Source organism: Oncorhynchus mykiss, chromosome 13 (assembly GCF_013265735.2).
Source record: "Oncorhynchus mykiss isolate Arlee chromosome 13, USDA_OmykA_1.1, whole genome shotgun sequence".
Lineage (NCBI taxonomy): Eukaryota > Metazoa > Chordata > Actinopteri > Salmoniformes > Salmonidae > Oncorhynchus > Oncorhynchus mykiss.
The window spans coordinates 58,153,631-58,169,729 of NC_048577.1; the positions used below are offsets into that span (position 1 = coordinate 58,153,631).

The following is a 16,099-nucleotide window of genomic DNA, read 5'->3' on the forward strand; positions in this document are numbered from 1 at the left end:
CCAGGATTCAGCGTGAGACGCTACCTTTAACCCTCACTGTTTCTGGTAATCATAGCGAAACCATTTCTTTTTTGATTTTTCGTTCACCTTTTACACCTGTTGTTTTGGGCCATCCCTGGCTAGTTTGTCATAATCCTTCCATTAATTGGTCTAGTAATTCTATCCTCTCCTGGAACGTCTCTTGTCATGTGAAATGTTTAATGTCTGCTATCCCTCCTGTTTCCTCTGTCTCTTCTTCACAGGAGGAGCCTGGTGATTTGACAGGGGTGCCGGAGGAATATCACGATCTGCGCACGGTGTTCAGTCGGTCCAGGGCCACCTCTCTTCCTCCACACCGGTCGTATGATTGTAGTATTGATCTCCTTCCGGGAACCACTCCCCCCCGGGGTAGACTATACTCTCTGTCGGCTCCCGAACGTAAGGCTCTCGAGGATTATTTGTCTGTAGCTCTTGACGCCGGTACCATAGTCCCCTCCTCCTCTCCCGCCGGAGCGGGGTTTTTTTTTGTCAAGAAGAAGGACGGGTCTCTGCGCCCCTGCATAGATTATCGAGGGCTGAATGACATAACAGTTAAGAATCGTTATCCGCTTCCTCTTATGTCTTCAGCCTTCGAGATCCTGCAGGGAGCCAGGTTTTTCACTAAATTGGACCTTCGTAACGCTTACCATCTCGTGCGCATCAGGGAGGGGGACGAGTGGAAGACGGCGTTTAACACTCCGTTAGGGCACTTTGAATACCGGGTTCTTCCTTTCGGCCTCGCTAACGCTCCAGCTGTCTTTCAGGCATTAGTCAATGATGTCCTGAGAGACATGCTGAACATCTTTGTTTTCGTTTACCTTGACGATATCCTGATTTTTTCACCGTCACTCCAGATTCATGTTCAGCACGTTCGACGTGTCCTCCAGCGCCTTTTAGAGAATTGTCTTTTTGTGAAGGCTGAGAAGTGCACTTTTCATGCCTCCTCCGTCACATTTCTCGGTTCTGTTATTTCCGCTGAAGGCATTAAGATGGATCCCGCTAAAGTCCAAGCTGTCATTGATTGGCCCGTCCCTAAGTCACGCGTCGAGCTGCAGCGCTTTCTCGGCTTCGCGAACTTCTATCGTCGTTTCATCCGTAATTTCGGTCAGGTGGCCGCTCCTCTCACAGCCCTTACTTCTGTCAAGACGTGCTTTAAGTGGTCCGTTTCCGCCCAGGGAGCTTTTGATCTCCTCAAGAATCGTTTTACATCCGCTCCTATCCTTGTTACACCTGACGTCTCTAGACAGTTCGTTGTCGAGGTTGACGCGTCAGAGGTGGGCGTGGGAGCCATTCTTTCTCAGCGCTCCCTCTCTGACGACAAGGTCCACCCATGCGCGTATTTTTCTCATCGCCTGTCGCCGTCGGAACGTAACTATGATGTGGGTAACCGCGAACTGCTCGCCATCCGGTTAGCCCTAGGCGAATGGCGACAGTGGTTGGAGGGGGCGACCGTTCCTTTTGTCGTTTGGACTGACCATAGGAACCTTGAGTACATCCGTTCTGCCAAACGACTTAATGCGCGTCAGGCGCGTTGGGCGCTGTTTTTCGCTCGTTTCGAGTTCGTGATTTCTTATCGTCCGGGCTCTAAGAACACCAAGCCTGATGCTTTGTCTCGTCTCTTCAGTTCTTCAGTAGCCTCCACTGACCCCGAGGGGATTCTCCCTGAGGGGCGTGTTGTCGGGTTGACTGTCTGGGGAATTGAGAGGCAGGTAAAACAAGCGCTCACTCACACTCCGTCGCCGCGCGCTTGTCCTAGGAACCTTCTTTTCGTTCCCGTTCCTACTCGTCTGGCCGTTCTTCAGTGGGCTCACTCTGCCAAGTTAGCCGGCCACCCTGGCGTTCGGGGTACGCTTGCTTCCATTCGCCAGCGTTTTTGGTGGCCCACCCGGGAGCATGACACGCGTCGTTTCGTGGCTGCTTGTTCGGTCTGCGCGCAGACTAAGTCCGGTAACTCTCCTCCTGCCGGCCGTCTCAGGCCGCTTCCTATTCCCTCTCGACCGTGGTCTCACATCGCCTTAGATTTTGTCACCGGACTGCCTTCGTCAGCGGGGAAGACTGTTATTCTTACGGTTGTCGATAGGTTCTCTAAGGCGGCCCATTTCATTCCCCTTGCTAAGCTTCCTTCTGCTAAAGAGACGGCACAAATCATCATCGAGAATGTTTTCAGAATTCATGGCCTTCCGTCAGACGTCGTTTCGGACAGAGGTCCGCAATTCACGTCTCAATTTTGGAGGGAGTTTTGCCGTTTGATTGGGGCTTCCGTCAGTCTCTCTTCCGGCTTTCACCCCCAGTCTAACGGTCAAGCAGAACGGGCCAATCAGACTATTGGTCGCATCTTACGCAGTCTTTCTTTTCGCAACCCTGCGTCTTGGTCAGAACAGCTCCCCTGGGCAGAATACGCCCACAACTCGCTTCCTTCGTCTGCGACCGGGCTATCTCCTTTTCAGAGTAGCCTCGGGTACCAGCCTCCGCTGTTCTCATCTCAGTTCGCCGAGTCCAGCGTCCCCTCCGCTCAGGCTTTTGTCCAACGTTGCGAGCGCACCTGGAAGAGGGTCAGGTCTGCACTTTGCCGTTATAGGACGCAGACTGTGAGGGCTGCTAATAAGCGTAGAACTAAGAGTCCTAGATATTGTCGCGGTCAGAGAGTTTGGCTCTCCACTCAGAACCTTCCCCTTAAGACGGCTTCTCGCAAGTTGACCCCGCGGTTCATTGGTCCGTTCCGTATTTCTCGGGTCATTAATCCTGTCGCAGTTCGACTTCTTCTTCCGCGATACCTTCGTCGCGTCCACCCGGTCTTCCATGTCTCCTGTATTAAGCCCGTTCTTCGCGCCCCCGCTCGTCTTCCCCCCCCCCCCCCCCATCCTTGTCGAGGGCGCACCCATCTACAGGGTCCGCAGGATTTTGGACATGCGTCCACGGGGCCGTGGTCACCAGTACCTTGTCGATTGGGAGGGGTACGGTCCTGAGGAGAGGAGTTGGGTTCCCTCTCGGGACGTGCTGGACCGTGCGCTGATCGAGGATTTCCTCCGTTGCCGCCAGGTTTCCTCCTCGAGTGCGCCAGGAGGCGCTCGGTGAGTGGGGGGGTACTGTCATGTTGTGTCTTGTCTCTGTCCTTTCCCTTCACCCTGTCTCCCTCTGCTGGTCGTTGTTATGTTACCTTTTCTCCCCCGCTTTCCCCCAGCTGTCCCTTGTCTCCTCTAACTACCCGTTCCCCACCTGTTCCCTGTTTCCCTCTGATTAGGTCCCTATATCTCTCTCTGTTTCTGCTCCTGTCCTTGTCGGATTCTTGTTTGTTTGTGTTTCATGCCTGAGCCAGACTATCGTCATGTTTGCTGTAACCTTGTCCTGTCCTGTCGGAATCTGCCGGTCTATCTGAGCCTACCTAAGTTTGGTTATTAAAGAAGCTCTGTTTAAGTTAGTTCGCTTTTGGGTCCTCATTCACTCACCATAACAAAGTTAAGACACACATTCCCTATGGTAAAGGTTAAGGCCTGGGATAGGGTTTAAACATTAAGTTAAGACACACATTCCCTATGGTAAGGGTTAAGGCCTGGGATAGGGTTTAAACATTAAGTTAAGACACACATTCCCTATGGTAAAGGTTAAGGCCTGGGATAGGGTTTAAACATTAAGTTAAGGCACTCATTCCCTATGGTAAAGGTTAAGGCCTGGGATAGGGTTTGAACATGAAGTTAAGACACACATTCCCTATGGTAAGGGTTAAGGCCTGGGATATGGTAAATCAAATAAAAACAAAATAGTGTCCACGAATGGGATCAAACATGCAACCTTCTGATCCAGAGTCACAGAAATCATCCCTGTATGAAGCATTTCACATCATATGATGCTAAATGCATCATATGGGGATGATTTCTTTATTTTAAAGTTACATATCTTGAAAACTTGAGTTGTGACATTTTGGGACTATGTCAACAAAGGACTAATGAAGCAAATACAAAAATATAGTTTTTGGGTGGTGTTTGTCTTTAAGTACAGTGGTGGAAAAAGTAATAAATTGTCATTCTTGAGTAAATAGTAAAAGTAAATGCTTTGCATCAAATTTCCTATATTAAGGAAACCAGAAGGCACAAATGTTATTTATTTTTTATTTAAGGGCAATCAGTCACAGACACCTCCAACACTCAGACATAATTTACAAATGCAGTATTTGTATTTAGTGAGTACGCCATATGAGAGGCAGTAGGGATGACACCACGTTATATTGATAGGTGCGTGAATTGGACCACACTCTGCTGTTCTGCCCCTGAACAAGGCAGTTAACCCACCTAGGCCGTCATTGAAAATAAGAATATGTTCTTAACTGACTTGTCTAGTTAAATAAAGGTAATAAAATACTGTGGTCCTGCCTGAGCATTCGAAATGTAACGAGTCAGGGAAAATGTATAGAAGTAAAAACTACTTATTTTCTTTAGGAATGTAGTGGAGTTAAAGTAAAACTTGTCCAAAATATAAATAGTGAAGTAAAGTACAGATACCAAAAAACATCTTAGTTACTTTACACCACTACCAATTTATACGTCAATCTTGAACAATCTCCCTGGTCCTTCCTGATCCATTTAACCTATCTGGTTATATATATATATATATATATATATATATATATATATATATATATACAGTATGTGTGTGCCCTGTTATAGAGACTCAGACAATCCCCTCCATCTCTCTGAGTGACTGAATCATAGCGTCTCAGACTGATGAATAGAAAATGTCTTGAGATTTCCCCTCTGGTGGCAGGTGCTTTGACAGAGCATTGTTCATGTTTAACAGTAACTTCACTTATCCAAGAATAATTTGTTTTCACTGTGGTGTTGAACAATGTGAAAAGTTGCTGTTAGGTGGGTTTGAGTTAAGATAGAATGGACTCTTGCACTTTTTCTCTCACCCTCCCTCCTTCTCTCCCTCTCTCTCTCTCTTCCTCCCCCCCCCTCCCCTCTCCCCCACTCTGTCTCTGTCTCTCTGTCTCTTTGTCTCTCTCTCTCTTTTCCTTTCCCCCCCACTCTGTCTCTGTCTCTCTGTCTCTTTGTCTCTCTCTCTTTTCCTTTCCCCCCTCCCCTCTCCCCCACTCTGTCTCTGTCTCTCTATATATTTGTCTCTCTCTCTTCCCCCCCCCCTCCCCCACTCTGTCTCTGTCTCTCTCTCTTTGTCTCTCTCTCATGTTGGTTGAGTTATTCAGGCCTCCATGTGAAACAGTGACAGGGTTCACTTCCATGTCAACTGTTTGTCTGTTAGCTTCACTAAACAGAGGTCAAATACCACTTAGTCACAAACAACATCATTAGGTATCTGCTTAATATACCCCCCAGAACACATGTTGGAGGAAATGAATCCCAAGCAGTGGGTCTGTTGCCTGTACAGCTCAGGGTGGAACATCTGAAGCTGAACCACATATAATATTGGGAAAAAGTTAATTTCACGTTAATGTGTTATCCCCTGGGATGTACTCAGTGCATATTTCCCCCCATTGAATCAAATCAAATCAAAATCCCTTACAGACTAGGTGAACAATGCCATTGTTGTTGTGTGTGTGTATTTGATTTCAAAGCCTAACTGTACACATGCATGTGGTTATTTCAGAGCGGTTACACAATGCATGTATGTTTAAAATAAATTGTTGCTGACCCCTGTGTTTCTAACCCCTTCGATTGTGTGTGTGTGTGTGTGCGTGCGTGCGTGCGTGCGTTTCTGAAATTGTCCGATAGAAATTAGTGTTCGCCACTGATGATTACACCCTAGATCAGCTAGAGGCAGGCAAGAGTGTGCAAGGCGGTATTGAATGTGTCACTGTCTGTCACCATGATTACAAAAATTGTTCTCTCGACCAGTGCACCTACGTTGTAAACTTTCATTCACAGGCTAGTTTGTAGCAACCTCATGATGGGTATAGGGAACATGTGAGTATCATGTAGTAGCCTTAACCTATCGATGTTACACTGAGCTGGTTGAATGGAATATGAAAGACAGTTATCCAATATGCTGAAAAAAATAAGACCAGGATCATCTTAAATGGCACCAACCGCCACTGTCGTGTAGAGAACAGAAATGTGTATTTTTGCATAGTTACAACCCAACTCCTGAGAACCAATGGAGACATGCATGCACACACACACACACACACACACACACACACCACCATGACCAAAAACAACATGTGATCATAATCAATATTTCATCTAGAAAAACTGTGTCCGGATCCTCTGTTGTCCCTCTGATCTCAAATCAGATCAATACTTATATGGTTAATAATACCATGTTGTATTATTAACCATATAAATGGTGGCACAACAACACTATCCAGTCCACTGTCATGTGACAGATCCATGTTACCGTAATGCAATGTTGACTTATTATGGTATTGTAATGATACTTTATTAAGATAAGATCACTTTATTGTTCATTTGCACACAAGGTCCAACAGGAATTTGAGTTCTTCTTTTAACCCAACATCCGAAAGACACATACATACACATACACTTACAGGTTTAGGAGAGGTGTGGGGGGATGTCTTGCTCAAGGGCACAACGGCTGGCAATGGCATCTAGGATTTGATACCAGCATCCCCCCGTTTGCCAGTTCACTTCCCGCCAGATTAAAGTATTACTCAATTGTATGTATTAGTCAATTCAACACTGACTCCTACTGACGATTTGTTAGAATGAGAAATGACAATGTTACTGACCTTTACTGACCCTGCCCGCATCTGATTGGCTCAGGCTCTTTTGGCAGTCCTGTGACTGGCCATTCTCAACACGTCACTACAAAAAACTACCAATAATGACTTTTTTTAATCACCAATTTCTGTCTCAGATGAATGCTGCCCTCTGCTGCATACAAACATCTACTTTACACAGGTCTGCTCTATCCAGCCTGTAATGTTTTCCATGTTTTGACGGCTCTAGGTTTCTATGTTCAGCTCTAGGTTTCCATGTTCAGCTCTAGGTTTCCATGTTCAGCTCTAGGTTTCCATGTTCAGCTCTAGGTTTCCATGTTCAGCTCTAGGTTTCCATGTTCAGCTCTAGGTTTCCATGTTCAACTCTAGGTTGAGCAGGTAGTGTGAAGTAGAGCAGGCCAGACTCTAGTGGATGACATAATAATTATGCATATTTGAAATGGTCAAAATATGGCATCCTGGTTTATTTTACTTCTGTTGCAATTTACTATCGTCTACTAGGGGCAACGCAAGCACCTATTACCAGCTAGCGGGCCTCGTTACAGATCTACAGGTCAGAGGATCTTGTGTTCAATCCCAGTGCTAGGCACTCATTTTAATATAGAGTTTAAAATGTTTTAGCATATGCCTATTTATTTCTGCAACAACACACTCACTCATCACAAATGTTAAGCAAGCTAGTTACAGTGACTCCTATAGACATGATTGACATCAGGAAAAGAGGGTGGGCTATCAGCTGATCGTTGATATTGATGATTGATGTAAATCTGCTAGTTAGCTAGCTCAATACTTTTTTTTACTGATTGTGATTCATCTTCAATGCTCTTAAATAATAACTTCATCATATAGCCAGGATATATGGCTGGCTGGCCATATAGAGAGAGGTTTGTGAGGTTTGTGAGGACAAGAGGCTTGTGAGGATATGTTAGTATTGGGTGGTTAGCTAGAGTCTAGACTACCTGTGTTCAGTGCTTCATTTGTACCAGAACGCATAAAAAAATCTCCTTTATAATAAAGCATTGCATGCATATCAGTGCATTTGCATAGTGGCATAGAGCAGTACAGTAGAGGCACATACAGAAGTTGCACACATGGGGAACATTTTTATTAGCATAGGGTCCAGGAAAAAATGGGCCTTTTATTACCACATTTGATGCAATTATATGTCCTTTTACATGACTGGAGGCTGAGCAAAATCTTTTTTTCAGCACAAATTATGGAAATTACAGGGTACTTTGACACTGACAAACTGAGAATCGAAGTTCAATAAAAACAACCTTGTCTTGAATCAATCAATAGCTCAGGCCTCGGTCTGTGGAGACTCACATATGAGGAGGAAATTATAGTCCTAAAAAATCTTTCCAGTTTCACTGACTCAGATGCTCAGATCACTCTCTGGCGATGGCAGATGAGCTCATCCAATAGCATATCGCTCCTGTCCACAGCTCGTCTCATAGACTAGAAGTAACATAGAAAATGTAAATCCAGGACATTGAAATTAGTATGATATGTTACATTTGGTATGGTTACATAAGACAGAAGGTCCCACCATAACGCCTGTGCATTTTGGACTTCTAACCCCGTTTAAACTTTGTTTTAGCTACAGAAGTGTATCAGTGGATTGATAAATATCTGTGCACGTGCTTAACAGAAAGGGTAGTCATTTTTCACATGTAATACACAGCAACGGGAAGTTTCCATACAAGTTGAGTAGTAGCAAAAAAATACAGGAAATTCACTGAGCAGCCCAACCCTAAATTTGACCTATGCACATCAATAGTAGTACCAGGTCCAGTAAGCTGAGTTTGCGGTAAAAGCCCTGTGCAATATCTCAAATTTAGGGTTAGGCTGTTCATTAGATGTTTTTAAGTTTTTCTCCTATTTCCATGCCATGGGACCATGTTGGATTGTGTTGAAGTTGTAGTGAATGAAATTAACTCTATTTGGAAAAAAACAAATCATGGGGAAGAGCCCCCTAGGCCAGAACCCCCAACCCACCCCCCACATCTCCAATCAAAGTTATTCCCCTGTCTGTCACCATGTGCTGTGTCTAATGTTCATAATGTGGAGTCTTACACAGTCAGAGAATCCAACTATTAACAGATGCATGTTTTCCATTGTGTGCTGCTATTTTGGCCAGGTCTGTCTTGTAAAACAGGTTTCTACTCTCAATGTGACTAACCTGGTAAAATGAAGGTTCAAAGAGAGAGAGAGACCAGGCACTATTAAATCATATTCACCATCCAGGAAGTTCAAATTACAACAGGTTGTGGAAATATTCATTTTATACTAATTTGTTTCTAGAATTAATATCTAGAATATGTCCAATATTTCTCAGACATCTCATAGTAAATTAATTGGCTATTGATCGGCTGTTTTCTTGATGTTTCCACTCCTTCTCACAGTAAGATTTTTTCCCCTATTGACAAAAATAGGTGGTATGTTTTTATAACTATTTAATATAAATGATTAATGAATAATTAACTGTATTATAATTTTATTATCCACCCTTTATGTAAGGATGACAATCCCTTAAATGGTTGAGATTTCCATCCATTCTTACAATTATGTCATATAGACTATAGTCCATGATATTTCATGCCCAGTGTTAACTGTAGGATTAAGCTGTGAGCACACTCAACCCTTTGTAAATAGCACCCTAAACAATGCATGCGTTGGTGTGTGACCACTGAAAGGTTGAGATCAGGCATCATATGAGTTTGTGATGGGCGGGGATTCTCCTGAAAGCTAATGACGGAACAGTCAGCCCAAACTGCTTCGAAATACAATCAATTTTTCAAACACAATCATTATTTTTATGAATGTCTTACTCCCTCTCTCTCTCGCTCTCTTTCCCTCTCTCTCTCACACACTCTCTCTCTCTCTCTCTCTCTCCTCTGTTTCCATTTCTCTCTCTCAATCTCTCTCTCTCTCTCTCTCCTCATCTGTTTCTCTTTCACTGAAACTGTATTGGAGCAGGTTATTTTGTTTGCATGTTCTTGTGGAACTCTTTCATTCCTTCAGCCTCCAGTGGTATTTCAACACTTTCCTGCTTGAACAGCATCATAAAACACAGGAGGTCCCAATGCTAACGTAAGGTAAGAGTTTCAACAGTTAAACAATTTCCTGTAATATCAGAAACTGTAGGAGGTCTTGGGAAGCTTGTTTTTCCTCCTCCCTCTCATACACTCTCCTCCTCCCACCACTTCTTGTTCGCTCTCCAGCCAAAGGTACCTCAGTCTTTCTCTTCTCCCAGGACCGGATAGTTCCAGGCCCTCAGCCCAGTGGTTCACCCCAGGAATCCTTCAGGTATTTGGGCCAGGGATTAGAGATTCTCCCATTAGGAGACCATGGACTGGGAGGGATAAGGAGGAGAGGAGTATTACGCTCTGCAGTATGCGACGCCGTTCAGGTCACGGTCGTCTTGGTTATTTGACGCGTGAAATAGTCTTATTTCATTTATCAAATAGTGTTATTTTATTTGTTCATTTTGACACAAAAGACCTGATGGAAACATCTACTTTACTCAGGTCTGCTCTATCCAGCCTGTAATGATTTCCATGTTCAGCTCTAGGTTTCCATGTTCAGCTCTAGGTTTCCATGTTCAGCTCTAGGTTGAGCAGGTAGTGTGAATTAGAGCAGGCCAGACTCTAGTGGATGACATAATAATTATGCATATTTGAAATGGTCAAAATATGGCATCCTGGTTTATTTGACTTCCGTAGCAATTTACTATCATCCACTAGGGGCAACGCAAGCACCTATTACCAGCTAGCGGGCCTCGTTACAGATCTACGGCTCAGAGGATGTTGGGTTCAATCCCAGTGCTAGGCACTCATTTTAATATAGAGTTTTAAATGTTTTAGCATATGCCTATTTATTTCTGCAACAACACACTCACTCATCACAAATGTTAAGCAAGCTAGTTACAGTGACTCCTATAGACATGATTGACATCAGGAAAAGAGGGTAGGCTATCAGCTGATCGTTGATATTGATGATTGATGTAAATCTGCTAGTTAGCTAGCTCAATACTTTTTTTACTGATTGTGATTCATCTTCAATGCTCTTAAATAATAACTTCATCACATAGCCAGGATATATGGCTGGCTGGCCATATAGAGAGAGGCTTGTGAGGATATTTTAGTATAGGGTGGTTAGCTAGAGTCTAGACTACCTGTGTTCAGTGCTTCATTTGTACCAGAACGCATAAAGAAATCTCCTTTATAATAAAGCATTGCATGCATATCAGTGCATTTGCATAGTGGCATAGAGCAGTACAGTAGAGGCGCATACAGAAGTTGCACACATGGGGAACATTTTTATTAGCATAGGGTCCAGGAAAAAAATGGCCTTTTTATTATCACATTTGATGCAATTATATGTCCTTTTACATGACTGGAGGCTGAGCAAAATCTTTTTTTCAGCACAAATGATGGAAATGACAGGCTACTTTGACACTGACAAACTGAGAATCGAAGTTCAATAAAAACAACCTTGTCTTGAATCAATCAATAGCTCAGGCCTCGGTCTGTGGAGACTCACATATGAGGAGGAGATTATAGTCCTTAAAAATCTTTCCAGTTTCACTGACTCAGATGCCCAGATCACTCTCAGGCGATGGCATATGAGCTCATCCAATAGCATATCGCTCCTGTCCACAGCTCGTCTCATAGACTAGAAGTAACATAGTACATGTAAATCCAGGACACTGAAATTAATATGATGTGTTACATTTGGTATGGTTACATAAGACAGAAGGTCCCACCATAACGCCTGTGCATTTTGGACTTCTAACCCCGTTTAAACTTTGTTTTAGCTACAGAAGTGTATCAGTGGATTGATAAATATCTGTGCACGTGCTTAACAGAAAGGGTAGTCATTTTTCACATGTAATACACAGCAACGGGAAGTTTCCATACAAGTTGAGTAGTAGCAAAAAAATACAGGAAATTCACTGAGCAGCCCAACCCTAAATTTGACCTATGCACATCAATAGTAGTACCAGGTCCAGTAAGCTGAGTTTGCGGTAAAAGCCCTGTGCAATATCTCAAATTTAGGGTTAGGCTGTTCATTAGATGTTTTTTAAGTTTTTCTCCTATTTCCATGCCATGGGACCATGTTGGATTGTGTTGAAGTTGTAGTGAATGAAATGAACTATATTTGGAAAAAACAAATGCTGGGGAAGAGCCCCCTAGGCCAGAATCCCCGCAACCCACCCCCCACATCTCCAATCAAAGTTATTCCCCTGTCTGTCACCATGTGCTGCGTCTAATGTTCATAATGTGGAGTCTTACACAGTCAGAGAATCCAACTATTAACAGATGCATGTTTTCCATTGTGTGCTGCTATTTTGGCCAGGTCTGTCTTGTAAAACAGGTTTCTACTCTCAATGTGACTAAACTGGTAAAATAAAGGTTCAAAGAGAGAGAGAGAGACCAGGCACTATTAAATCATATTCACCATCCAGGAAGTTCAAATTACAACAGGTTGTGGAAATATTCATTTTATACTAATTTGTTTCTAGAATTAATATCTAGAATATGTCCAATATTTCTCAGACATCTCATAGTAAATTAATTGGCTATTGATCGGCTGTTTTCTTGATGTTTCCACTCCTTCTCACAGTAAGATTTTTTCCCCTATTGACAAAAATAGGTGGTATGTTTTTATAACTATTTAATATAAATGATTAATGAATAATTAACTGTATTATAATTTTATTATCCACCCTTTATGTAAGGATGACAATCCCTTAAATGGTTGAGATTTCCATCCATTCTTACAATTATGTCATATAGACTATAGTCCATGATATTTCATGCCCAGTGTTAACTGTAGGATTAAGCTATGAGCACACTCAAACCTTTGTAAATAGCACCCTAAACAATGCATGCGTTGGTGTGTGACCACTGAAAGGTTGAGGTCAGGCATCATATGAGTTTGTGAAGGGCGGGGATTCTCCTGAAAGCTAATGACGGAACAGTCAGCCCAAACTGCTTCGAAATACAATCAATTTTTCAAACACAATCATTATTTTTATGAATGTCTTACTCCCTCTCTCTCTCTCACACACTCTCTCTCCCTCTCTCACTCTCTCTCTCGCTCTCTCTCTCTCTCTCTCTCTCTCCTCATCTGTTTCTCTTTCACTGAAACTTTATTGGAGCAGGTTCTTTTGTTTGCATGTTCTTGTGGAACTCTTTCATTCCTTCAGCCTCCAGTGGTATTTCAACACTTTCCTGCTTGAACAGCATCATAAAACACAGGAGGTCCCAATGCTAACGTAAGGTAAGAGTTTCAACAGTTAAACAATTTCCTGTAATATCAGAAACTGTAGGAGGTCTTGGGAAGCTTGTTTTTCCTCCTCCCTCTCATACACTCTCCTCCTCCCACCACTTCTTGTTCGCTCTCCAGCCAAAGGTACCTCAGTCTTTCTCTTCTCCCAGGACCGGATAGTTCCAGGCCCTCAGCCCAGTGGTTCACCCCAGGAATCCTTCAGGTATTTGGGCCAGGGATTAGAGATTCTCCCATTAGGAGACCATGGACTGGGAGGGATAAGGAGGAGAGGAGTATTACGCTCTGCAGTATGCGACGCCGTTCAGGTCACGGTCGTCTTGGTTATTTGACGCGTGAAATAGTCTTATTTCATTTATCAAATAGTGTTATTTGATTTGTTCATTTTGACACACAAGACCTGATGGAAACATCTACTTTACTCAGGTCTGCTCTATGCAGCCTGTAATGATTTCTATGTTCAGCTCTAGGTTTCCATGTTCAGCTCTAGGTTTCCATGTTCAGCTCTAGGTTTCCATGTTCAGCTCTAAGTTTCCATGTTCAGCTCTAGGTTTCCATGTTCAGCTCTAGGTTTCCATGTTCAGCTCTAGGTTTCCATGTTCAGCTCTAGGTTTCCATGTTCAGCTCTAGGTTTCCATGTTCAGCTCTAGGTTTCCATGTTTTGACAGCTCTAGGTTTCCATGTTCAGCTCTAGGTTTCCATGTTCAGCTCTAGGTTTCCATGTTCAGCTCTAAGTTTCCGTGTTCAGCTCTAGGTTTCCATGTTCAGCTCTAGGTTTCCATGTTCAGCTCTAGGTTTCCATGTTTTGACAGCTCTAGGTTTCCATGTTCAGCTCTAGGTTTCCATGTTCAGCTCTAGGTTTCCATGTTCAGCTCTAGGTTTCCATGTTTTGACAGCTCTAGGTTTCCATGTTCAGCTCTAGGTTTCCATGTTCAGCTCTAGGTTTCCATGTTCAGCTCTAGGTTGAGCAGGTAGTGTGAAGTAGAGCAGGCCAGACTCTAGTGGATGACATAATAATTATGCATATTTGAAATGGTCAAAATGTGGCATCCTGGTTTATTTTACTTCCATAGCAATTTACTATCATCCACTAGGGGCAACGTAAGCACCTATTAACAGCTAGCGGGCTTCGTTACAGATCTACAGCTCAGAGGATCTTGTGTTCAATCCCAGTGCTAGGCACTCATTTTAATATAGAGTTTTAAATGTTTTAGCATATGCCTATTTATTTCTGCAACAACACACTCACTCATCACAAATGTTAAGCAAGCTAGTAACAGTGACTCCTATAGACATGATTGACATCAGGAAAAGAGGGTGGGCTATCAGCTGATCGTTGATATTGATGATTGATGTAAATCTGCTAGTTAGCTAGCTCAATACTTTTTTTTTACTGATTGTGATTCATCTTCAATGCTCTTAAATAATAACTTCATCATATAGCCATGATATATGGCTGGCTGGCCATATAGAGAGAGGTTTGTGAGGTTTGTGAGGACAAGAGGCTTGTGAGGATATGTTAGTATTGGGTGGTTAGCTAGAGTCTAGACTACCTGTGTTCAGTGCTTCATTTGTACCAGAACGCATAAAAAAAATCTCCTTTATAATAAAGCATTGCATGCATATCAGTGCATTTGCATAGTGGCATAGAGCAGTACAGTAGAGGCACATACAGAAGTTGCACACATGGGGAACATTTTTATTAGCATAGGGTCCAGGAAAAAATGGGCCTTTTATTACCACATTTGATGCAATTATATGTCCTTTTACATGACTGGAGGCTGAGCAAAATCTTTTTTTCAGCACAAATGATGGAAATGACAGGCTACTTTGACACTGACAAACTGAGAATCGAAGTTCAATAAAAACAACCTTGTCTTGAATCAATCAATAGCTCAGGCCTCGGTCTGTGGAGACTCACATATGAGGAGGAAATTATAGTCCTAAAAAAGCTTTCCAGTTTCACTGACTCAGATGCCCAGATCACTCTCTGGCGATGGCAGATGAGCTCATCCAATAGCATATCGCTCCTGTCCACAGCTCGTCTCATAGACTAGAAGTAACATAGAAAATGTAAATCCAGGACACTGAAATTAGTATGATATGTTACATTTGGTATGGTTACATAAGACAGAAAGTCCCACCATAACGCCTGTGCATTTTGGACTTCTAACCCCGTTTAAACTTTGTTTTAGCTACAGAAGTGTATCATTGGATTGATAAATATCTGTGCACGTGCTTAACAGAAAGGGTAGTCATTTTTCACATGTAATACACAGCAACGGGAAGTTTCCTATGCACATCAATAGCAGTACCAGGTCCAGTAAGCTGAGTTTGCGGTAAAAGCAAAAACACCTTACTTTGATTGCAACCACTTGAACAGCATCACAAAACACAGGAGGTCCCAATGCTAACGTAAGGTAAGAGTTGCAACAGTTAAACAATTTCCTGTAATATCAGAAACTGTAGGTCTTGGGAAGCTTGGTTTTCCTCCTCCCTCTCATACACTCTCCTCCTCCCACCACTTCTTCTTCGCTCTTAAACCAAAGGTACCTCAGTCTTTCTTTTCTCCCAGGACCGGATAGTTCCAGGTCCTCAGTCCAGTCGTTCACCCCAGGAATCCTTCAGGTATTTGGGCCAGGGATTAGAGATTCTCCCTTTAGGAGACCATGGACTGGGAGGGATAAGGAGGAGAGGAGTATTACGCTCTGCAGTATGCGACGCCGTTCAGGTCACGGTCGTCTTGGTTATTTGACGCGTGAAATAGTCATATTTGATTTACCAAATAGTGTTATTTGATTTGTTCATTTTGACACACAAGACCTGAACGGCCTTTCATACTGTAGTAGAGGTTTGGGGTTAAGAGCTAGCCTAAAGCCTGGGATACAGACCGTCACTTGTAAATGTTTGTCTACTAATTCATCTTGTATGGAGCCTACACATGTAGGATCTTAATTTGATCACCCTCTTGCTGGAGAACTTAAACGTTTGAAATTTCCACTTTGAAAAGTATCAACCCCTACAAAACGTCCATTTAATTATAATCTACATTATAGTTCACATTTCCTGTTGCTGTAGGATATTTTCCCTGCTGTA

At 43.0% G+C, this 16,099-nt stretch overlaps 1 protein-coding gene across 9 annotated transcripts in view; it reads left to right on the top strand.

Annotated features, from left to right (window-relative positions):
- LOC110486938 (lipopolysaccharide-induced tumor necrosis factor-alpha factor homolog) overlaps positions 1 to 16,099 on the top strand; it is a 64,195-nt gene that overhangs the window by 22,346 nt on the left and 25,750 nt on the right. Inside the window, exons 1-4 of one of the 9 annotated variants that reach the window (XM_036941688.1) lie at positions 9,688 to 9,807; positions 9,934 to 10,018; positions 12,879 to 12,997; positions 13,124 to 13,208. The exons of 1 other annotated variant lie outside the window; for it this stretch is intronic. The gene's annotated coding sequence lies outside the window, so the exon portion shown is untranslated. Of the gene's footprint in view, positions 1 to 9,687; positions 9,808 to 9,933; positions 10,019 to 12,877; positions 12,998 to 13,123; positions 13,209 to 14,783; positions 15,424 to 15,479; positions 15,632 to 16,099 lie in introns of those variants that run through there. 7 more of the 9 variants (XM_036941692.1, XM_036941689.1, XM_036941693.1 and 4 more) reach the window with 7 other exon arrangements.